We start from the raw sequence: 21,451 nt of genomic DNA on the forward strand, positions 1-21,451 counted from the left end.
AGATTCATAATTTTCAGAAGATTGTCCACAATAGGCAGGGTGATGCCTGGAGCACTGATTGTGGAGTCAAGAGAACTGGGTTGAAGTGCCGCCTCTGATGCTACTGACTTTTGTGACCTTGGGCAGGTCACTTAACCTCCAGCAGCTCTTTATCTGTAAAATGAGGCAGTTAAACCAGATGGCCTCTGAGGTCCTCTGAAACGCTAGAGCTACAAGCCTTTGATCAGAGTTGCTTGGGATAGTGATCTCTACAGAGGATTGGTTTACACACACCTCTCCAGGTATGTGTTCATGGCACCCAACAACAGCCTGGTCTCCCTCTCCTACCTGCTCACTTAAGGAGAAGGCTCTTTCTTCCTGGAATGTTTAACAAATATATTTGCTTTGGAGAGTTGGGACTACATTTGAAAAGATCTCATGAATATATCTGCTCTATTGAACATATTTCGATGAGAGGGAAAGAGGAAGAATTGAGATCAGAGGGATCTGTCCTGGAGGCCAAGGTGTGTTGTAAATTAACATTATACTCTCTGAGGTCCCTTCAGGCTTAGATTCCCTCTCAGCATCTTGGGGCAGAAAAGCCCCACTTCAGACAGGGGGTCAACAAACATTTACTAAGTGCTGACTATGCACTAAAGGGCTGGGGATACAAAGAAAGGAGGAACAAAAACAAAAAACCAAACCATGGTGCCTGCCCTCAAGGCATACAACATGCAAATAACTATGTACACATGAGATATATAAATGTCAGTGCCTTCCCTCAGGTTCCCTCCAACTTATCTTATGTATGTCTTGTTTGTGTGTTATCTTCCCCATTAGACTGGGAGCTCCCTGAGGGCAGGCATAGATCTACAGTCTATGGTCTTATGAGGAAGCAGGCCTTCTGGGAGCTTCTTATCTTAACTAATTATTTTTGCCAACAGGACAGCACTTTCTAAATGTCTATACCCTGGGGCAAAACTATAGTTGCCCCATCCTAGTTATGGCTCTGGGTACTGCCACTGGTATAGAAGGGCTTCAGAGGATAGTAATCAGCCAGGCAAGGCAGCTTTGGACTAAGGATGCAGCAAAGAGGTGCACAGGTTTTCTGAGCTTTCCAAAATAGCTTTCTGGCGTGATTTCAGTTTTAGCAAATGATTTCTAGCTAGTCACAATTCTTGCTGACTCAATCTCTACTGGGGAGTATTTTATACCAAGTTGTGTAAATATCAATGCCTCTAAACCAACAGGCCTAAGTTTACATAGTATAAACAGGAAGAAATACCTCTTGTCCCTATAACCTACTGTATTAGAAGGTTGTTTCCTGGTAGGAAAAAAAAAAGATGACCCCATTGTCAGGTGGGTTTGGAAATTCTTACAGACTCAAAGTATCTGTGAAGTGGTGATTAGAGCCAAGGGTGGGGATGGACTGAAAAGGGAAGGTTGGGGAAGAACTGGTGAGGACAGAAAAATAGAAATAAGTGACAATTTGACCCAAGTCAGAGGTACTGCAGAGGCAGCAGCCAATGGAGGTGGACCAGAGAGGGTCAGCTTAGAAAGGGCTGAGGGTAGGTAGCAGTCAGTGGGAGGGACTGCGTCTGGTGATGAGGCATGGCATATGAAGGCAGGGATAGTTTTGTTTTTCTCATATCTCTAGCACAAAATACAGAGCCTGGCACATACCAGAAGTTTAATAAATGCTCATTGAATCAAATTACATCCTGAGGAGAATTAAACAGCCACACTAGAGTCTGGGGGGCTGCAGAGAGGGTAGTTTTTCTAGCCTGGCTAGAGATGAAAAACAAACAAAAAAACCATTTGTAGAGCAACCGACAAAGCTGTCAAAGACTTGTCTGTCATGACAACTTTTCTGAGTCACACCCCCAGACAAACAACACAAAACAGAGAGGACCAGTATTAGTAACCCCCATTTTACAAATGAATAAACTAAGGCCCAGAGAAGAAAAATCATTTTAGCAAAGGTCACATAGGTAGCTAGCAGCAAAGTGGTGAGTAGAACCAAGGTTCTCAGGGTATGAGTGCTGTGTTCTTTCTGCTGCACTCACACTGGCCCTTGTGTGAAGTCGAGTCACAAAAGTACAATGAGTGACTGTGCCTGGTCCTATCTGTTTTTGGATGGTATCTTAAAACCTCCTCGTGGGGGAGTAAGATGGTTTTTCTTATGACTCTAGCCACATGACTGATCGAGTCCCATGAGAATGGCTCACTACAGAGGAAAGGGAATTGGCTAGAACCTGGGAGAAAGCCAGGTCTAAACTGAAGAACAGAGACCTTGACCCTCTTGGTCGATGGCCACGGGAAATGAGCAGCAGTGTCTATCTGAGAGCCTTCTCGTGGGGGATGGTGAAATGGGATGCCAGGATGTTCACAGTTATAGGATTTAACTTGAACTTTTTATTAAAGAGTCAAGATAATACGGTAGTGCCACTGTGTTTTGTCTTGGGGGACAATTTTCAAATATTAGGGTATTGCCTATGTATTACTTTAGACAAGCTTCTGAAGGCAATATGCCGAGAGTAGCATGAGGCATCTGGGAAGGGGTGGGTGAGCCAAGAAGATCTGGGTTTAAATCCCACCTGGCCATGTGACCTTTGGGAAGTCAATGAACTACTAAGCCTAATCTGGGCATCTCTCTAAAACCCCAAGTTACAAGGGGGTCACTGAATTGTATCACTGGGAAATTCCTTCACTGCTAAAATCCCAAGTCTGCACCCCATCAGAGCAGTGGGTAGGAAGAACAGCAAGGGAAAATGTTCCCTGGGGCAGCTAGGCATCGTAGTGGATGTGACCATCTGAGGCTGAATCCTGCTGCAGACGCTGAATAGCGGGCTGACTCTGGGCGTGTCACTGCTCAGTGACTCAGTTTCCTCATCTGTAAAATGGCAAAGTGATGGCTACTAAGGCCCCCTCCAACTCTAACTCCACGATAATTCAATTCAATTTAATGTGTTTAGGTACTACTGATACAGAGACAGAAGCAAAGCCAGTCGCTGCATCAAGGAATTGCCATTTGACTGTATAGACATGCCGTAGAGAGAGAGCTAGCCCTTCCGTATCTCCACTTTCTCTATTGTGGTTTTGATATATCGTGGATTGGCATAAGAAATTAAATGGAACATTTTGGGAGTTTTGTAGAAGCTGCAGACAACATGAAAAGGCCAGCAGACAATGTTTAGAAACTCAGAAATGCATAAAATATATGCATAGTGTTGTGTAATATCAAGATATTTTATCTTTTAATACCATAATAATTCAGACTTCTCTGGTACAGAGAGAGGGCTAAAAGTTTTACGTAGACTTTCCAGATTGTGGGGTGCCATACCCCTCGCCCCCACAATGTGAAAGGGATAACTGTATAATATAAAGTAGGGAGCAAAGGATCTGTCAGACATTATAAATGGTGGGGAAGAAGGCAGCTCTGACAGCTGAGGGTTTGGGAAGGCTGCCTGGAGGAGGTGGCCCCTTAGCTAAGCACTGAAGGAACATTAGGCTTCTCTGAAGTGCTTGAAGAAGGAAGGAGTTTGTGAAAGGCCTGGAAACCCTAAGCAAACACTAATCAGGAAGTTCAAAGGTATCTATGAATCACACAGAATCATTGGAACAGTAGCCAACCTTCCCCTTTCTGCCTAGGGGCAGGACTGCCCTAAAGTCATTCCAGGAAGATCACGCCCTCTACCCAGTCCTAAAAGCCCCCAAGTTCCCTTAGAAAAGTGAAGAAGTAACTAAAAGAGTTTGTGAGAGACAATGCTCACCAACCCAATCGGAGCAGCAGCATTGCCTTCCAACCCTAAAACATCGGCAATGATGGGGAGCTCCCTACCACCCAAGGCAGGCCCATTCCCATCTTATGCTCCATATGGGGACCTTTCTTCCTAATCTCTACTCTAAATCCAACCTCAATTTTAAACAAATTTCTTCATTATGCCTTCTATAGCAAAGAAGAAAAATCACTTAGTGATACCCAAGCAGCATCCAGTCTCCATCTTTCAAACTGTAGTATCCTCAGCAAATGTCAGTTAAATGGTCTCAATCCTTCCGTTTCTTCTCACAGGCCCTCCCTAGCCACTGTCCAACAGGTTTCCTCATTGCATGCCTGGATTTTCCTTGTTCCAAGTTCTCAGAATTTGGCTTCTAAGTGAAATGCCCCCCAACATGTCCGCCCAATATTTATCTTGAAGTCTTTATGGTATTAATATCATAGAAAAGATAGAAAAAGGAAATTGAGGCCTGTGGAGATTAGGTGACTCCCCCAAGGTCACACAGATGAGATTTGAACCAGAGTCATCTGATGCCAGAGTTCGTATTCTTTCGACTTTTAATAATACCCTGCCTTCCTCATAGGAGTGGAGTGAAATGTAGGGGAACCACCCTACAGGAGCCCATTAGATTGTGAGCTCTTTGAGGGCAGAGGCTGTCTTTTGCCTCTTTATGTATCCCCAGTGCTTAGCACAGTGCCTGGCACACAGTAGGTGCTTAATAATTGCTTATTGACTTTACTGACTGACCATGGCTGGTATGAGGGAGTCTAAGATAAATCAAAGGAGATGTCCAGGCAGTGAGTGATGAGAAACTTAATGGAAGTTCTTAGCTCATTTTAGAATTGTAAACTTAGAGGTGAAATGAACCTCAGAGTCCATAGCCCCAAGCCCTCCATTTTCCTGATGGAGAAAGAGGCCCAGAGAAGTCACAGACTCCCGGATCTAGAGGTGGAAGGAGCCTAAGAAAGCATTAAGTGACTTGCCCAAGGTCAATGAGAAATAGTAACTGGCAAAGCAGAGTAATAAGCAGAATATGAAGCCTGGAGGTCCCTGGATGCCACATCTAACTCTCTGTGCCCTCACCATGGGTGGGCAGGAGCCATTTCAAACTAGCTCCCACAAGTGAAATAATTGATAAATTTTCAGTGTGAACATTTACACCTTGGAAATCACTATTAAAAGACATCTAGAGGTGGTGCCATAGTGCACAGAGCACTGGGCCTGGAGTCAGGAAGACTCATCTTCCTGAGTTCAAATCTGGTCTCAGACACTTATTAGCTGTGTGACCCTGGGCAAGTCACTTAACCCTGTTTGCCTCAGTTTCCTCACCTGTAAAATGAGCTGCAGAAGGAAATGGCAAACCACTCCAGTAGCTCTGCCAAGAAAACCCCAAATGGGGCCGTGAAGAGTTGGACACAACTGAAAGAACACCAAATGAAACAACAACCACTACAAATCAAAGCTTCATTTCTTGCTTTATTAATTGTTTAGAACAGAAGTCTAAACAGGCAAGTCTCATGTGGCTCATAGTGCTCCTGAGCTGTGAACCAAACCAGATTAAAATGTAACTGAGATATTTAACAAGATAACACGGATAATGTTAATACGTGGGGTTTTTAAACTCAATGAGAAGCCCAGTATCCTTACATATGATCTAGTGCCACCATTTCTGTTTGAATTTGACCCCACTGGTCTAGACTTAAGAAAGTTGTGGAGAAAATGTTACTAATGAATGTAGATTAAAAGAATAATGAAAGCAGATTAAACTTAAAAGTACGTGGTAGGTACATGTTTTCTCCCTCTGAGAGCTGGTTGTTAAACATTCGCCAGCAGAACCCTGTAGGATGCCATGTCACGCAATTCAGAAGAGACACAACATGGGCATAAATCCTAATCCCCTATTCCTCCTAGGTGTGTGTTCACCCCGGTCCAACTACACAGTGTTTAGACACAATGAACAGTAACCTCAGGCCAGGTCAGAAAGGCCGGATTCCAGATTCTGAGCCAGAAACCCAAGATGAAGGCCTGAGGGAGCTGAGGATGGAATAATCCCATTAAAACCACTTTGGGAAACAGGCTTCAGACCAGGAAACACGTTGCCTTAAACAAACAAAAACCACCCTCCCCATGAGTGTATTACTATGCGTGACAACATCAGAAAGTTATAAATAGGGAGATTTGGGGAGGGGAGGCCCTAAAAAAAAGAAAAGACAAGACCTTTTCACCCTGCTGAAACACAATGGGGAGCCAGAGGGAGAAAGTGGAAAAACAGCTACTATTCTGATGACAAGAAGGGAGTTTCCTCCGAGTAAGGAGGGTGGGTAGGCACTGGTCTGGAGCAGAGAACACATAGTTCAGAGCTGAGCAAAGCATGGACACATGTGGAGGAAAACAACACCAAGAGGCATGGGGAGTGGTCTATGGACACAGACACAGACACAGACACAGACACAGACACACACACACACACACACACACACACACACACACACACACACCAGATGTCCCTAAAGTACAAGCACCGGGGGCTTTGTTATTTCTGGCCAGGACAGAGGCATGTGATGTGTGAGCCTGGATAGGAGATTTCCGTTTTCCAAGACTCAGTTTTGTCATCTGCAAAATGGGAAGAGTCGGTGGGTCTGCACCAGACTGTCCCCTCCAGCTCTAAATCTATGAGCCCGTGGCTGGGTCTGAAGTCTTGCCAAACCTTCAGTAGTTCTGTCCTTCCCTTTCTCACTCCAGCTCTCTTCAAGGCTCATTCAGGTGCTGTATTCCATCCCCCACCACCCCTGCCAGTTCTCGTGCCCCAGGCACTAGTGCTTTTCTGTACTCCAGACATTCAGATCAGAGGATCGTTGTTTTTGTTGTTGTGCAGTCCTGCCCGACTCTCTGTGACCCCATTTGGGATTTTCTTGGCAGAGATACTAGAGTGGTTTGCCACTTCCTTCTCCAGTTCATTTTATAGATGAGGAAACTGAGGCAAACAATGTTAAGTGACTTTCCTAGGGTCACACAGCTAGGAAGTATCTGAGGCCGGATTTGAACTCTGGAAGATGAGTCTTCTGGACTCTAGGCTCAGCACTCTATCTGTGCAGGGCCACCTAAATGCCTCAAGTAATTATATCTTTCTGATAGCTAATTAAGTTTGTCTGGCTAACTGACGCCCAAGGAGAGAACACACTGGTGGGGGCTCGTGAGCAGTCCTAGACAACTTCCCAATGTGCCCAGGTTGCCCATAACCCTAAAGGGAGGAGGAGTAAACTGCCCTCTGGATTCTTAGCCTGCCAATAAAAGGAGGTGTAGGCAGTGAGCACGAAGGAGATCCAACATTGGCATGGGTTGTTCTCCCCAATAGAACGTCAGCTCTGTGAGGGCAGAGGCCCTATTCATTCTTGTCTTTGTATCTTTACTGCCTGCCATAGTTTCTAAGACAGAATAGGCACTTTTAAATTTCTTGTCAAAATGAAGTAAATTAATTTTTAAAAAATCTATTTGATGACATTGTAAAAACAGTGATCCTCTGATTTTGAAGACCCAAGGCTACTGATCAGTCACCAGATCCCACAGTTGGCTTGTTTCTAGACAGGGTGGCCTCTGTAGCCAGGGATTAAGAGCGCTGGACTAAGAGTTAAGAGAGATCTGGGTTCAAATTCTCCTCTTGATATTGACCAGCTGTGTGAGCCTGGCATGGGTTGGCTTAGAACAACAGATCTGCTTTGGGGGCAGCTGCCCAGAAATGGGTTTTCTAGCCTCCCAAGGAATGCAGGGATTAACGAATTTGCAAAGGCAAAGGCCCCAGGGTGAACCATCTTTCAGGAAGGGTACAATTACGCCATTTCCCCTGGATTTCATCAGCTCCAACTCCAGGCTTGAGACCTAGAGGCCTAGGCTTTCAATCTTTTAAATCCACATTTAATTAAAAGCCCTCAGGGACACTGAATGAAAAGGTGGCAGGCTTTAACTGTGAACTTGAACTCCCAGTATCTCCTGGAGAGGTCAAAGGCCTGAGCTTGCTAAGGGCACCAGGCCAACACAACTAGCTAGTCTTCAGAATAGACTTTTTTAGATTAAAAAAAAAGTCCAGCACAAACAAAAACACAAAGAAAAAATGTTACTAGGTTACACAAATCAGAAATGATGTTAGAGAAACAGGTTCTGTCTTCAAAGGATAATCTTTGGCGGGGTGGGGGGATGCCTTTTTATTTTCTTTTCAAATGGGTTATTGTTTAAAATAAAGAAAACAGAAGAACAGCTGTCTGTAAGTGACTAACACAGACCAATCCACTTTGCGTTGCTTTCCATCTGTTAAGGATGCCAATAAATTAGAAACTGCTCTTTGGGCCATCGCTTTTCATTCATAAATTTTGGAAAAATATACAGGACCATAGGAATCAAAAAGAAACAGAAATACATGACTCCTACCTACAGCCACATCTTTCACTTTAGAGAAATTCTTTTTCTTTCTTTCTTCCTCTTTTCTTTCTTTTTACCCTTTCTTTTCCTTTCCTTCCTATCCTTTCTTTTTTCTTTTTCTTTTCTTTCTTTCCTTTTTTTTCTTTCTTTCCTTTCCTCCTTCCTTCCTTCCTTCTTTTGAAAAAGTCTCTAAAAATTTCATATATATATTAAATCTTATTTTTGCATTGACTTGCATTATAAAATTGAATCTGTATTACTCCACTTCCTACTTTCATTAATTCATTCGTTCATCAAGCATTGATTAAACACCTACAACAGGACAGGCACAATGATTAAGTGCTGGAGGTACAATAAACACCAACCCAAGGCTCACTGCTCTCAAGCAGCTTATGTTCTCTTGTTACCTTCTATCATAGCCTACCCAATTGCATCCTCTTACTGGACATGAAACTGGTGAAGCCGTGACCTTGAGAAGTCCCTTTAGACGATCACCAAAGACATCTGTTTTCCAGATTACTTGGGTCACTTATTTTGTGCCCTTCTATAGTGAGACCTATAGCTAGCCATTTATTATCAGGGATTCTCTAAATATAACAGGGCAGGGAGCCAGTGAGTTCTGACTTTTTTTTATTCTTGGTATACTGAAAAAATGAACTGAGAATAGCAGGCCAGCTGCTGCACATGCCGACTGCTCACACGCATCTGCACCCCAATTGCTGAAGTGTATCTGTACCACCCTCCTCAAATGTAAGCAGGGGGAGAGGTGGCCCATATAGGAGTGGATGTTCTAAAAATGCAGGAAGCATGCGCCAGAGAAAACGCCCACGACGACTTAAAAAGATTTTTATTCTTACAGGCTGATAGGCAACATTTGGCAATGGGTAAAAGCTAGGACTGAGTTTTTTTCGTAACATATTCAGTGAGGATGAGGAGTGCTATGGCAACCCCTCCTACCACATCCTTCACAGGCCTTTCAGAACAGACACAAATAAATGGGAAGCATTTGCACTGTTTTTCCAACGCAGAAAAGACTGAAATCAGGAAAGGTGGGGGTGGGGGGGTAGTGGAGATATTAAATAAACAGCTTTCCTATAATAGAGTGTTTTTTTCTAAAAATGTTAATTTCATTTTTAGGGTTATTTTTCTCCCTTGTAAATGGAATTTTCCTGTCTTATTTCAGACATGCAAAGCCTCCTTAGGCAGTGGATAGAGGGCCAACCTTTAAGGAAGGAAGACCTGGGTTGAAGTTTTGTATCTGAAACATCCTGGATGGGTGACCCTGGCAAAGTCATTTTAAGATCTCTCTGCACCAGGCAACTAAGACTAAGGAATTCCTCTACCCACACTTGATGTCATCATAAATCTGGGGGCTAGCTGGGAACTTCAAAGTCCAGTCTGACCCCCAGATTTATAGAAGAGGCTAGTGAATAATAAAAGCAGACCTTGAACTCAGGCCTTGCTACCCTTGACAAGATCTATTCCAAGGGAGTCACTGGTTTAGAACAAAAGAGTAAGAAGAGAAACCGAAAGCAGAAGGGTTCTGAGTCTCAGGAGGATGAAGGATGGATGGTGGCGGATGTGGGGGGTGAGGGAGGCAGGAGGCTGAGGGAGAGTTCACATCAAAGGCCTTGAGAGCACCACGGCGAAGGGGGTGAGGATTTATTGGACGGAGCCTTCTGTTTGTCCTCACTCTCAGAAAGCGTTCTGACAGGGGAAAGAGCTTGCTAGCATTTGGCTGAGAATATATGACTTCAGATCCAGGCCCTGACATGTTTTCCCTTGTATGGAAGCATGTTGGCCCCCGAATGGAGAGTAGGATGCTCTTCCTACCTAAGGGCTGATGCTGTGGACAGGGTCTAGCCCCGACCCACAGGCCAGCCAGCCTCAGAGGAACGTGTCTGGAATTCAGGATACCCTTAAAAAAGTGGAATAATGATGGCTGCCTGAAATGCAAGGTTTACAAATGTTCTCACAATAACCCTGAGAGGTAGGTGCTATTATGACACCCGTTTTACAGATGAGGAAGTTGAGGCAAACACAGGCTTTCCTGGGATCACACAGCTGGTAAACATCAGAGACTGCATTTGAACCCAGATCCTTTTAACTCCAAGTCAGTGCTCTGACCCCTGTACCCACCTCTCCGCCTAAATATTATCTCATTTGATTCCCCAAACAACCCTCGGAGGTAGGTGGCATCACTGTCACTATTTTACAGATGAAGGAAGCTGAAAGAGAGCAAATTGACTTGTCCAGGGTCATAGAACTAGTGTCTGGGGCAAGAGTTGAATCCACTTCTTCCAGAATCCAGCGTCAATGCTCTATTATATTCCCTACATCCTGAAGGAATCGATCAGAAGCCAAAGGCATCTTTCCCCCCAAACCTCCAAAGGTGTAAGAAGGAGACCCCTGGCATGGAAGAGAAATCAATGACACACCTTCAATCAATCCAACAAATTAACCAAATCACTGATTAAGCACCTACTATGTGTGATGCATTAGGCATACAAAAGCAAAAAATGAACCTGTCTTTGCTTGCAAAGAGTTTCCATTCTTTCTGGAACATCCCAAAACTAAGGGAATTCAATTCAACCAGTGCTTAGTAGGGGTGCAGATTCTGTCCTGGATCTATGCTTCCCAGGTGTTGGGGAAATAAAAAATAAAAGGCACTTGTCCCTGCCTTCAAGGAGTTGACAGTTTGAAGAAGTCAGGGAGAGATAAAACACACAGAGATAAGGACTGGAAGGATTTGGGGACAGGAATGTAGTCCCACTGCCTCATTTTCCAGTGTTTATTATAACAATTTGTACCCATGCTTCATCTCTATATCCAGTGCTTAGCACAGTGCCTGGCACATAGTAGGCACTTAATAAATGTTTATTGAATTGGTCAACTGTAAGCTTCTTAGTTCAGAGAATATAGCATTTCAATCTGGGAGGGACCTTAGAGATCCTTTCATCCTGGTACCGGAAGCTGAGAGATCTGGAAGCTACAAGGGGCCTCAGAAACCACCCAGCCCACCTTTCTCTTCTAAAAGGCAAGGGGTGTGCCCAAGGTGACACAGGTGATAAGGAGCAGAGCTGGGACCCAGGCCCAGGTGCCCTGATTCCAAATCTCACCGTCTTTTTCATTGTGTTGCCCTGACAGCGACTATGTAGTTTTAAAAATCTGCATATCCCTGTCCCCAGCCCTGCCCTTGGAATCTGGCAGCATCTGAAAAGAGTTGTCTGTTGGACTGACTGACTTGAAAATGAACCAGACGAGGTTTTGAAGGGCTCTTCTGTCTTCCAAATTAGGTCCAAATATGGCTTTGATATTAGTCAGTCTCATATTTCTCATTTTTTATGGAAGAGCAGAGTAGATGGATGTCACTGCAGCACCAAGATTGGAACCTCATAGGCTCACGGGAAGAGACCTCACTGGAAAGGCCCTCCAAGGCCCACTAGTCCGTCCACCCCCTGATTTTTACAGGTGAGGAAACTGAGGCCCAGATGCCAAAGGAAAGGGCAGCTGGGTGGATAGAACGCCAGTCTTAGAGACAGGAAGATCTGAATACAAATCATGTTACAGGAACTTACTGGCTGTGGGATCCTGGGCATGAACCCTAACCTCAGTTTTCTCATCTGTAACATGAGAGGCTTGGACCAATAAACGGAGTGTACTATCTCTGTGCCCAGACCACAATGTTCTCCACTAGGGAAAATGCCTGCTAAAGATAATGGATTTGGGGGGCAGGGGAGCCCAACACTGGGATATGCTCTGGACCTGTCTAACTGCCAAGGACTGGAATTATATAGCTTGTTTTTTGGCCTGATGGCCATTAAGAGTCCAGTTTTATTTTCCTGGCTAGAATACTCCATTTTTAACTCTCCATTTCACTTTCCAGAATTATGGGCCTTTGAGGAAAAAAAAAATATGGAGCTACACTACCAGACCTCAGCCTGTTGGTTTGGTTTCTAGAGAAATCAAATCCAATCTGACCCCCAGATTTGCATTTTCCTATTTTCTAGGAATTGTATTTTGCTTCCCTTAGTAGCTAGTTTCGGTTCTGTCCCTGATGGACATTTGTCCTTTCACTTCCTAAAACATGCTTGCTAATTGGCAATAATAGGTATAATAAAACATGAAAACTGGAATTGTGATTTCATTAGCGTATGGAACTTCCAGTGAGGAATCTCCTTCTACCAATGCACATGGAGAGTCAACACAACACATCCTGAGAGAGTTGTCTAAAGGCACTAAGAATTTACATCCAGGGTCACACAGCCAAAATGTACATCAGAAGTGGACTTGAAATCATGTCTTCCTGACTCCTAGGTCATTGCTCTATTCACTATGCAATGTTACTCCTCGAATCATTTTAAAATTAAGAAAAATCACATGGTTACAGCAATTGAGGAGAGAAAAGCTTTTCAACAAAATTTAACACTCCATGTTAAAATACCAAAAAGCACAGGAACAAAATGATCCTTCCTTAATATTACCAGAAGTATCTATTTCAAATCGAGAGCTAACATTATCTGTAATGGAAAAGTATTAGAAGCTTTTTTCCTAAGGTCAAGGTTGAGGTAAGGTATGTAGTTTATATTATTATTTGCTGTATTGCTAGAAATGCTGGCTATAGGAATTTTTAAAAGAAAAGAAATTGTGGCAATAAGAATAAGCAAATAGAAGTAAAAATCTTTATCTCTAATTACATAAGGCATGATGACTCCCTTTAAGAAGAATGAAAAAATAACAGATAGCTAATTACTTCAGTAAATTAGTAGAATAAAAAATAAACTCACAGAAACCATCAACCTTTCAGTATTTAACTAACAAATCCCAGGAGGAAGAGAGAGAAATTCCCTGCTGAAGCATCACATATTCAATCCAACATTGGGAGAGCTTTCCAATATCCATGCCTTCCTTCATCCCAAACTGGAAGGGAAGCTGTTTAGCCTATAAAAATCTCAGGATTCCTCATTTATTCCATTTTATTTCCTTCAGGAAGACAAAGGAGATCATTTATGGGGGTGTTTTTATTTTGAGTGCATCTCAAAGTACATTAGGTTTTGTTAAGCAACTGCCTGTTTACCAAATTCTGGTAACCATTTTCCTAGATCAAACAAGCCTGAAAATTTCCATGGACATGGCTTGCCTGCTTCCCCTAGAACACACACATTCCCAAGACAGATTGAGAATATGGATATCTTTAGCCATAGCTTCCCAAATGAATAATCAGACTGAATGCACATGCAGGTGTGGAGTGAGGGGTGGGATGGGTGTGGAATTAAAAAATAGAACAAACCATGCCTAAGCTAGATTTAAAATGTCGACTTTTTGACAATTGCCCATTTTTTTTTGTCTTATACCACTGTAGAATGCCCTTCAGCCTTAACTGAAGCCCTGGGGACTTGTAGGGGTACTTCCTAATAGTGTGATGGTTCTTAAAAATAGCAACAACTTGATGATGATTGGTGATCCGGCATGCATCACTCCATACTGGTCATTTGAGATTGGATTTGTCTATGGGGCAGACATAACGAGTTATTTATTAATTCCTATTTGTTTGCTGCACCACCTAAAAGAGAGTTTGAATAGGATTGAAGAAAGCTACAAGAAACATATTAGATCTAAATGTTCTGTCTTTGTGTGAATTAGTACCCACTCCATGCAAAACCAGACCAAGCACACCAAAGTGGGGCTTTAACTTGGTTGAGAAAAAGAAGAGATTTTCAGCGACCCCACAGAGGGAGATTTGGGAATTAATTGGCAATTTCAGTTTTCTAAATGGCTTTTGATGTGCTTGCTTATGCAAAGTATTCTGGTGAAACATCTCTTTTAATTTTTAATTTTTATCCTCTCTGTGCTCCAAAAATGCATTGGTCTGAATCATCGCCCCCTCATCTTGTTATCTTAATGGCTGAAGGATAGAGTATCCACTGGCCATGCCGCATTAGGTGTCCTCATTTACAGATTGGGGGGAAAAACCCCACGAAAGTGCTGGATATAAATTATTTAGAATCTATTGTATCAGTGTGTGTCCTGTGAGCATTCACCACCAATGGCAAAGTACTTGGATCATTTTTCACTTTTAATTGTGTTGATATCTTATCTGTTCTGTTGAAAGTGGAGAGTGGTATGTGAAACCACATGAGTGGGGGAGCAAAGGGGGTCCATTCTTGGGCCTTGTTACTTAAAGCCAAACGAGTCCAGTTAGTGGTCAGAACTTGAAAACACAACCAAAACCAAACTCCCAACAATTATGAGTTGCGATATGCTTCTGTAATACATGGCTATTACTCTGTTGAACATGAACAAGGTTGGAATGGAACTAGGTTTCTTGGAGGAGTCCTGAACTGATTTAGTCAGAGACATGAAGACTTCAATGTTCCATGGGATGGAAAGGAAGCTGCTGTGTCTACCAAGTCCTTCAAAGGACTAAACCACAAACCTTCTCATTAATACATTCACTCATGCACACACATACTCCCCCGTTCTAGATAGCCCTGTCCATATCTCTCTCCATCCATATCTCCTTTGGTATCTGTGTCTGTCTGTCTTTCTCCTCTGTCCCTCTAGCCGTCTCTGTTTCTCTTTCCCACACATTCTTCATCTTCTATTCTCTTTCCATCCATCTTTCTAAGTCTTTCTCCCTCTTTCCCTCCCCCTCCCCATTTCTGCATTCATCTTATTTTTCTTCTCTTGTCCTTTCCCTTCTCCCCCTGCCCCAGCCCCTGGAAAATCTCAGGTGCGTAGTAAGGCAACAATATCCGATGGGATTTCTCTCTTGATAAAATATTGATATGTCTGGGGAGCAGGGCTGCTATAGCTTAGAATGTAATGGAGTATTTATTTTCTTCTCCAAATCCAAAGGGGATATTTAGACCAATAAATCTATTAAGACATGATTAGATGTAGATTTAAATTACCATAGCTCATGAGGCCCTATTAATTCTTAAGTTAGTGGTATCTTTTTTTCCTCCTTGAGTACTTTCATCACTGATGGCAAACTCAAAGCACATAGGGCAGTCTAAAGTCACTAAAGATCAAGGTATTGCCCAGATGTGTCCTATTAGAACTTGAACCCAGAGCCTTTCTACCCACTTACTGGGTGGCCCTTTCCCAGCTATGAATTTTAGGGGGTTAGGTAAAATCATCTTCAAGGTCCTCTGGAACTACAAACCCCAGGATTCTACAACTACAAGATGAGTAAGAAAGTAAAGTGGTGGATGTGGTGGAGAGTTCAAGAGAGTGCGATTTGGAGTTCAAGTTTTGGCACTGTGAGATATGGACAGGGCATGGGTTTGAATCCTAACCCTGCCACTTACTACTTGTGTGACTTTGGACAAATTATTCAACCTCTCCTGGCTTCTATTTCCTCATTTGTAAATGAAGGGATTGTGCCAAATAACCTCTAAAATCCTGAACATTCCCAAATCTGTGATCCTGTGAATGGTTGGCAAATCACTTCTCTTTTCAGGCCTCATTTATAAAATGAAGGGACTGGATTGGGAGATTACAGAAGAAAAGGCATGGAATTTGGACTCAAAGGGCTTGGGTACCAATTCCAAGTTTTGACCATTGCTGACCCTGGAGAAGTCACGTAATCCTTCTCAGCCTCAGTTTCTTCATTCCAAAACAAGGAGCTTGGACTTGTCAACCTTCAGTGTCTCTTCCATCTCTAAATTCACGATCCCATGCCTTTTAAGCCGTTGAATCCTATTATGTCAAAGCCTCCTAACGTGAATCGTTTTCTCATTAAAGCTAAAAGAAACTTTTCTTGACAGGCAATTGGCAAAAGGACAATCACCAGCGAAACAGACCTGATCTATAACAGAGAACTAAAAGGAATGAGCATCATCTGTGAAATCTGTGAATTTCATTTCCCTGCTATCAAAAGCAACGCGTGGTAAAAAGCGTGGGACAGTTAGAGCGCGGTGTTATCCAGGACACTATTTTCAGTCCCGTCTCCCCCCACCCCTTCCCTCTACAGTTAGAGCTCTAGATGAACTTCTGACCCTTTCAGCAACCATCCCAGGAATCTAGACAGGACCATCATCACCTCCAGCCAATGTGGGAGAGGAAGGAACCCCCAGGAATATTCTGCCTCTATTCCTGGAGGTAACCAAACACAGAGGAGCCCGCCTCCGTTCCCATCTGGTTTCTTCAATTTCAAAATAAAATGGAAATGAAAAGCATAGTATTTTGTTATGTTTTTTTAAAAAAATTACATGAAGTTTCCTTTGGCTAACGTCTGTGAAATGATTTGGGGCCTAGTAGGAGACTGCAGATGGGATGTGTAATGGATATAATTTCAATATGAAAACCAGGAGTTCACAAGAATACATTTTTTCAAGTCAGAAAGTATTGGATAGTTCCATACTGTTTAATGTAAAAACGTGGGGACAAGTTATTACGTTTTTTAAACTGTGCCCGTTGCCCTTTAAACCCAATATCTTTTTGAGCTTGGACCTATAACCCATCAAAACCAGGCACTGTCACAAGCCAGGCTAGGGCTGTCCCTGGCTGACACTCACCCAAAGGCCACACTCCACTAACCACTCTGTGTGTGTGTGTGTTTTTTTTCCTCCAGGGCCTCAGGATTTATACCCCCAATTAAGACAATAATGAGTGCCCCAAGTTGACCTCCCAGGAGCAAGAATTAATTAAGCACAGTATTTCTTAGTGAAGAATGACATTTTCCTAAACCAAGTCTGTGCAAAAGCCATATTTCCTGATGGGACTATGTCTCCATGCAGGATTCCTAATAGTGAACACAAATAGCATTGGGCATTTTTTAGTTCACGTTTTTAATTTGGGAAGTCCCCCATACCCCTTCCTCCTACTATTCCCAACATTTTTACTGGGGGGTCTTTTAATGCTAAAGGAAAGAAGAGAAAAGGAAAATAAAAAGCAAAGAATAGTTTTTAAACGTAGGAACTACGTGGGAAGCAGTAACTTCTTTTAGGCTGCTCAGACAATAATTCAGAATGTCATCATCTTTCCACAAAGCAGGGAAAGCCACTGAAATTGGGAGAACCCTATCCACTTACCTTGGAGCCTGAGAAAATAGCTTTTATGTTTGTGTATATGTTTTATCCAATGCCTGTGGGGTCACAGTCAATTACATTGCCTGGCAATATGACTCTCCCTCCAGATTTTCAAAACCATGTCTTGACTACGCAAACAATAGGTCAAGGAACCATGTTTTTGTAGGTGGCCATTGACCAGAGATTGCAACCCATCTGTAACGTAATAGAAAAGACTTAGCTGGGAGAGTGTCAGAAAAGTTGAGTTCTCTGTGGTCACACAGCTTCTGAGTGTCAAAGATGGAACTTGAATTTAGGTCTTAGGGATTCCAAGCCTAGCCCTCTCCCTGCACTATGCACTGCTTATATATAAACAATATATGTATGTATGTGTGTGTGTGTGTGTGTGTGTATACATATATATATATATACATATATATATATATATATATATATATATATTAAAATCACCTTCTGATGACTGACATCACTAACTTTTAAAATGAAGGCAAGGCAGGGAGGGAGAAGCCTTGTGATTCAACCTTGGCTTTCTGTTCCTGACAGAATCACAGAGAAAAAAAAAATCACCGTCTCGTGGGGGGGCAATCCAAAAGAAGACCCAAACCTTTTCTTCTCCATTTCTTTTACTCACTGTTCCTTGAAAAAAAGCATCACCACTATAAATCAGAGATGTTTTCCTCCCCTTTTAAAAGAGTTAACTCCTCCGCCTGATCCTGAAAGTTCTTCTCAATCTCCTGTCATCTAATGCCTTTAACGTCAAAGGAAAGTACCTTTCTTATTTCATCCATCCATCACTACAGTGCATTTTAGGAGAAACTATTAGAAATTCCAAATAACGTTATAGCCTTGGAAATTGCTAGCATACCATCTGCGACTGCATTAACATTTACAACCTGCCTAAAATAATAAATAAAGCAAATTGTGCTGGAAATATTCACGGGTGCCCAATGTGCACTTGAGGACGATAATTAGCATTTTATAATCATGGTTCATTTCTTTATCCAACTCCCTGTCGTGTTAATGATAAAATATTTTAAACGAGGCCCTATCTGCAAACCATACTACAGTCTAGAGATTAGCCCTTAACTAACACAGAGAAAGAGAACAAGTTATATGGTGGGCATCATGAATCCAATGAAGTTTTACGTGTGGTCACATCCGCCAGTCTCTGTCTCTTAGCCACTTTCCTTTTCTTATGGCTATACAATAGTTGACCCAGAATGAGGAAGCTTTATTACCACTGGAAATCCTGAGATGTTCTAGAATAATTGTACCATGGAAAATCAAACAAGCTCACTTCATGTTTTTTTTTCCTTTTGGTTTGGAAAATGTAAGGTCCCTGAGGATGGGGGTCAAAGGCTCTTGAACCACTCAGATGGAAATAATTGTGGAAAGTCCTGGAGGGACTGGATTTGAGGACCTGGATTCAAATCCTGGATATTCTACCTGTGTAATCTTTGTTTCTGTGAGCCTCAGTAAAACAAGAGGGTTGGATTATATGGCTTCTGAGGACCTTTCCAGCTTGAAATCCTACAAGTTACTATGGTGAGGTCAGGTAGATGACCTGGGGCCAGTCACTTAGATCTTCCTCTCTCATGCCTCAATTTCCCATCTTGTAAAATGAGAGAGACCTCCAAGTTCTTTTCCAGCTCTAGACTGCTACTTACTGAGCCTAAGACAAATGTATGCTGGCAGAGTCCTAACCCCCCATCAGAATCTCAGCCAGCCATAGAAATCAGGGAAGTTTAAACCTTCTCTTCCAGCTAGAGTTTCCATTTATTAGATTCGCATCTTCCAGAGTTTTCCATTTCCTTGTTCCAAGATTCTATTTCACCCAGAAGCTGCTTTGAATTTTCCTTCCCTGCTCACTAGAGATTTCCAAGCTGGAAAGTCTGACCCTGCCTTGCGATTTCTAGACTCTTTGCCCAGCCTCAATGTCATCAAGTGGAAAAGAAGGAGGCTGAACGCTATGACCTCCCAGGTTCCTCCCAGGGTTAAATCTGTGATCCCTAGCCTCAGGAGGAACTCCTTAACAAGTTTTCCTGGGGCCTTTAAGGAGAACAAACCATACCACGGGTCAAGATAATTAATAAGAAACCAAACAAAGCAAACCCTGAGGCCTGAGTAAACATACAGTGACATGTTTTTAATGCAAACAGCAGCAATCCTGGTCTCAGCTGTGTACAACAAAATCTTTATTACAGCAAAGACTTCATGATATCTCCTCTATTAAGTAGCTCTCTGCTCTATTAAATTAGGGATGGAAAGAGAGAGGTTGCTGGCAAAAGGAAGTAGAGAGATCAAAGGGGAGTATTGCAAAACACTTTGCAGTTAGTGAGTTATGAGAATGGAAGCTATCATCATTATGGTTCTCTGGTCCTGTTCCCTTCCTCCTCTCTGCTCCCTCCCTTATATATGAGGTATATAGACACCCTCAGCTCCAGGCTGATGAGGTTGCCAGGGACCCAAGGCCTAATTTTACAAACACCGGATTGGTTTTGGAAGAAGGTACGGAAAACAATGGCCAAAATCATGGTGATTTTCAAGTACAGCTGCTTTTTTCAATGAAGACAAAGTTTAAAACAAAGTCAACCTAAGCGAGGCTAACAGAGTGAATTTGTTCTGACAGTGAATGCAGGGCCTCAATAATTTAACACAGTGCGTGCAAACAAGGTTAACTTTGAGTTGGTTTATGGCAAATCTCTAGAGGCCTCATCTGCCACTGTCCCATTGTACAAATGAGGTGTGTTGTCGGCTGCTTGTATATTTTAATGTGAGATGTGTAAACTTGAAGCTAACCAATCTTAATGTGACAGTTAAAAGGACCATAATATCGATGATTCTCAACATCATTCATTGTGTTAAGTACAATGTAATAAGGCTGGTTCCCTTCAAAATGGCAACTTTTAGAAGAACAAAACAATTCAGAATTGGATATAAACAATTGTTTGATATTTTCAACAATTAAACTCAAATTTAATTGTGTTAGATGTATTCTCATAAATGACTTTATGAATAAATATCTGTGAATATCACATTGCTTTTATTTGTACCTATTTTCCATTATTTTATTTATGTTATTATTTATTTGTATTTATATTTATTTGAGGGCAATTAGGTGGCACAGTGGATAGGTAGCCCAGCCCAGAGTCAGGAAGACTCACCTTCCAGAGTTCAAATGTAGTCTCAGACACTTATTAGCTGTGTGACTCTTTGCAAGTCACTCAACCCTGTTTGCCAGAATTTCCTTTTCTGGAAAATGAGCTAGAGAAGGACATGGCAAACCACTCCAGTTTCTTTGCCAAGAAAACCCTAGATGGAGTCAGAAAGTCAGACACAACTGAAAAAATGACTGAAAAATTTATTTGCATTATTTGTTATTTGCACTTGTTTTTATTTGTATGTTGAGTGCTGTAAAATGTTAATCAAATCTTAAATTAATCTGAATAAAATGCAAGCTAAGAGAATTATTTGTGTAGATTGTTTTATGACAAATGTATAGGGGGAATACTTTTAAAAAATTTTTGTGGAAAAAAAAAGGGGCAACGTCACATAAAGTTTGGAAACCACTGGGAGAAAATAAGTGGTTGAAACCACTTCCTCGGGCACAACACTTACCCCTTTCCCAGCAAGATGAGGGAGGTAGTAGCAGACAAAAGAGTAAGGAGGGGCTGTGTGAGAGACAGATGGAGAAAGGGAATGAGAACATTAATGCGATATTAAAAGAGCCGTAAAGGAGTCCAAACTTTTTTGGAAAACAATTTGGAATTAGGTGAGGAAAATGACTAAGAAGTTTTATGCCCTTTACCCAATGACCCCCATCCCTGGGCATTTATCCCAAGACGGTTCAAAGGAGGGGGAAAAAAGGTCAAATATGTAACAGAAATACTCATAACAGCACTTTCGATGGTGGTAAAGCTCTGGAAACACAACGGGGGCTCATCGATGCACGAACGACCAAACAAGCAGTTGGCATTTAAAGGTAATAGACTATTATTGTTAAGTAGTAAAAGAATTAGACTATTATTGTTAAGTAGTAAAAGAAATTAGAGAAACATAGGAAGATTTGTATTAAGTGATATACAATGTAGCAAGAAGAAAAAAAGGACAAGATAGACAATGACTGAAACAGTGTAAGGAATACTAAAAAAAAACAAAACCAAGCTAACAACCACTCTAGATTCTGGAGAACAGATAATGAAATATATTTTCCTTTTTTCTGCAGAGAGATGGGGGACTACCACT

The 21,451-nt window shown here is 42.1% G+C and overlaps 1 protein-coding gene across 1 annotated transcript in view; it reads right to left on the minus strand.

The window, feature by feature from the left end:
- Positions 1 to 21,451, minus strand: part of RARB (retinoic acid receptor beta) — a 179,412-nt gene that overhangs the window by 95,197 nt on the left and 62,764 nt on the right. The gene's annotated exons all lie outside the window — the stretch shown is intronic.

Source organism: Trichosurus vulpecula, chromosome 5, assembly GCF_011100635.1.
Source record: "Trichosurus vulpecula isolate mTriVul1 chromosome 5, mTriVul1.pri, whole genome shotgun sequence".
In the NCBI taxonomy this organism is placed as follows: domain Eukaryota; kingdom Metazoa; phylum Chordata; class Mammalia; order Diprotodontia; family Phalangeridae; genus Trichosurus; species Trichosurus vulpecula.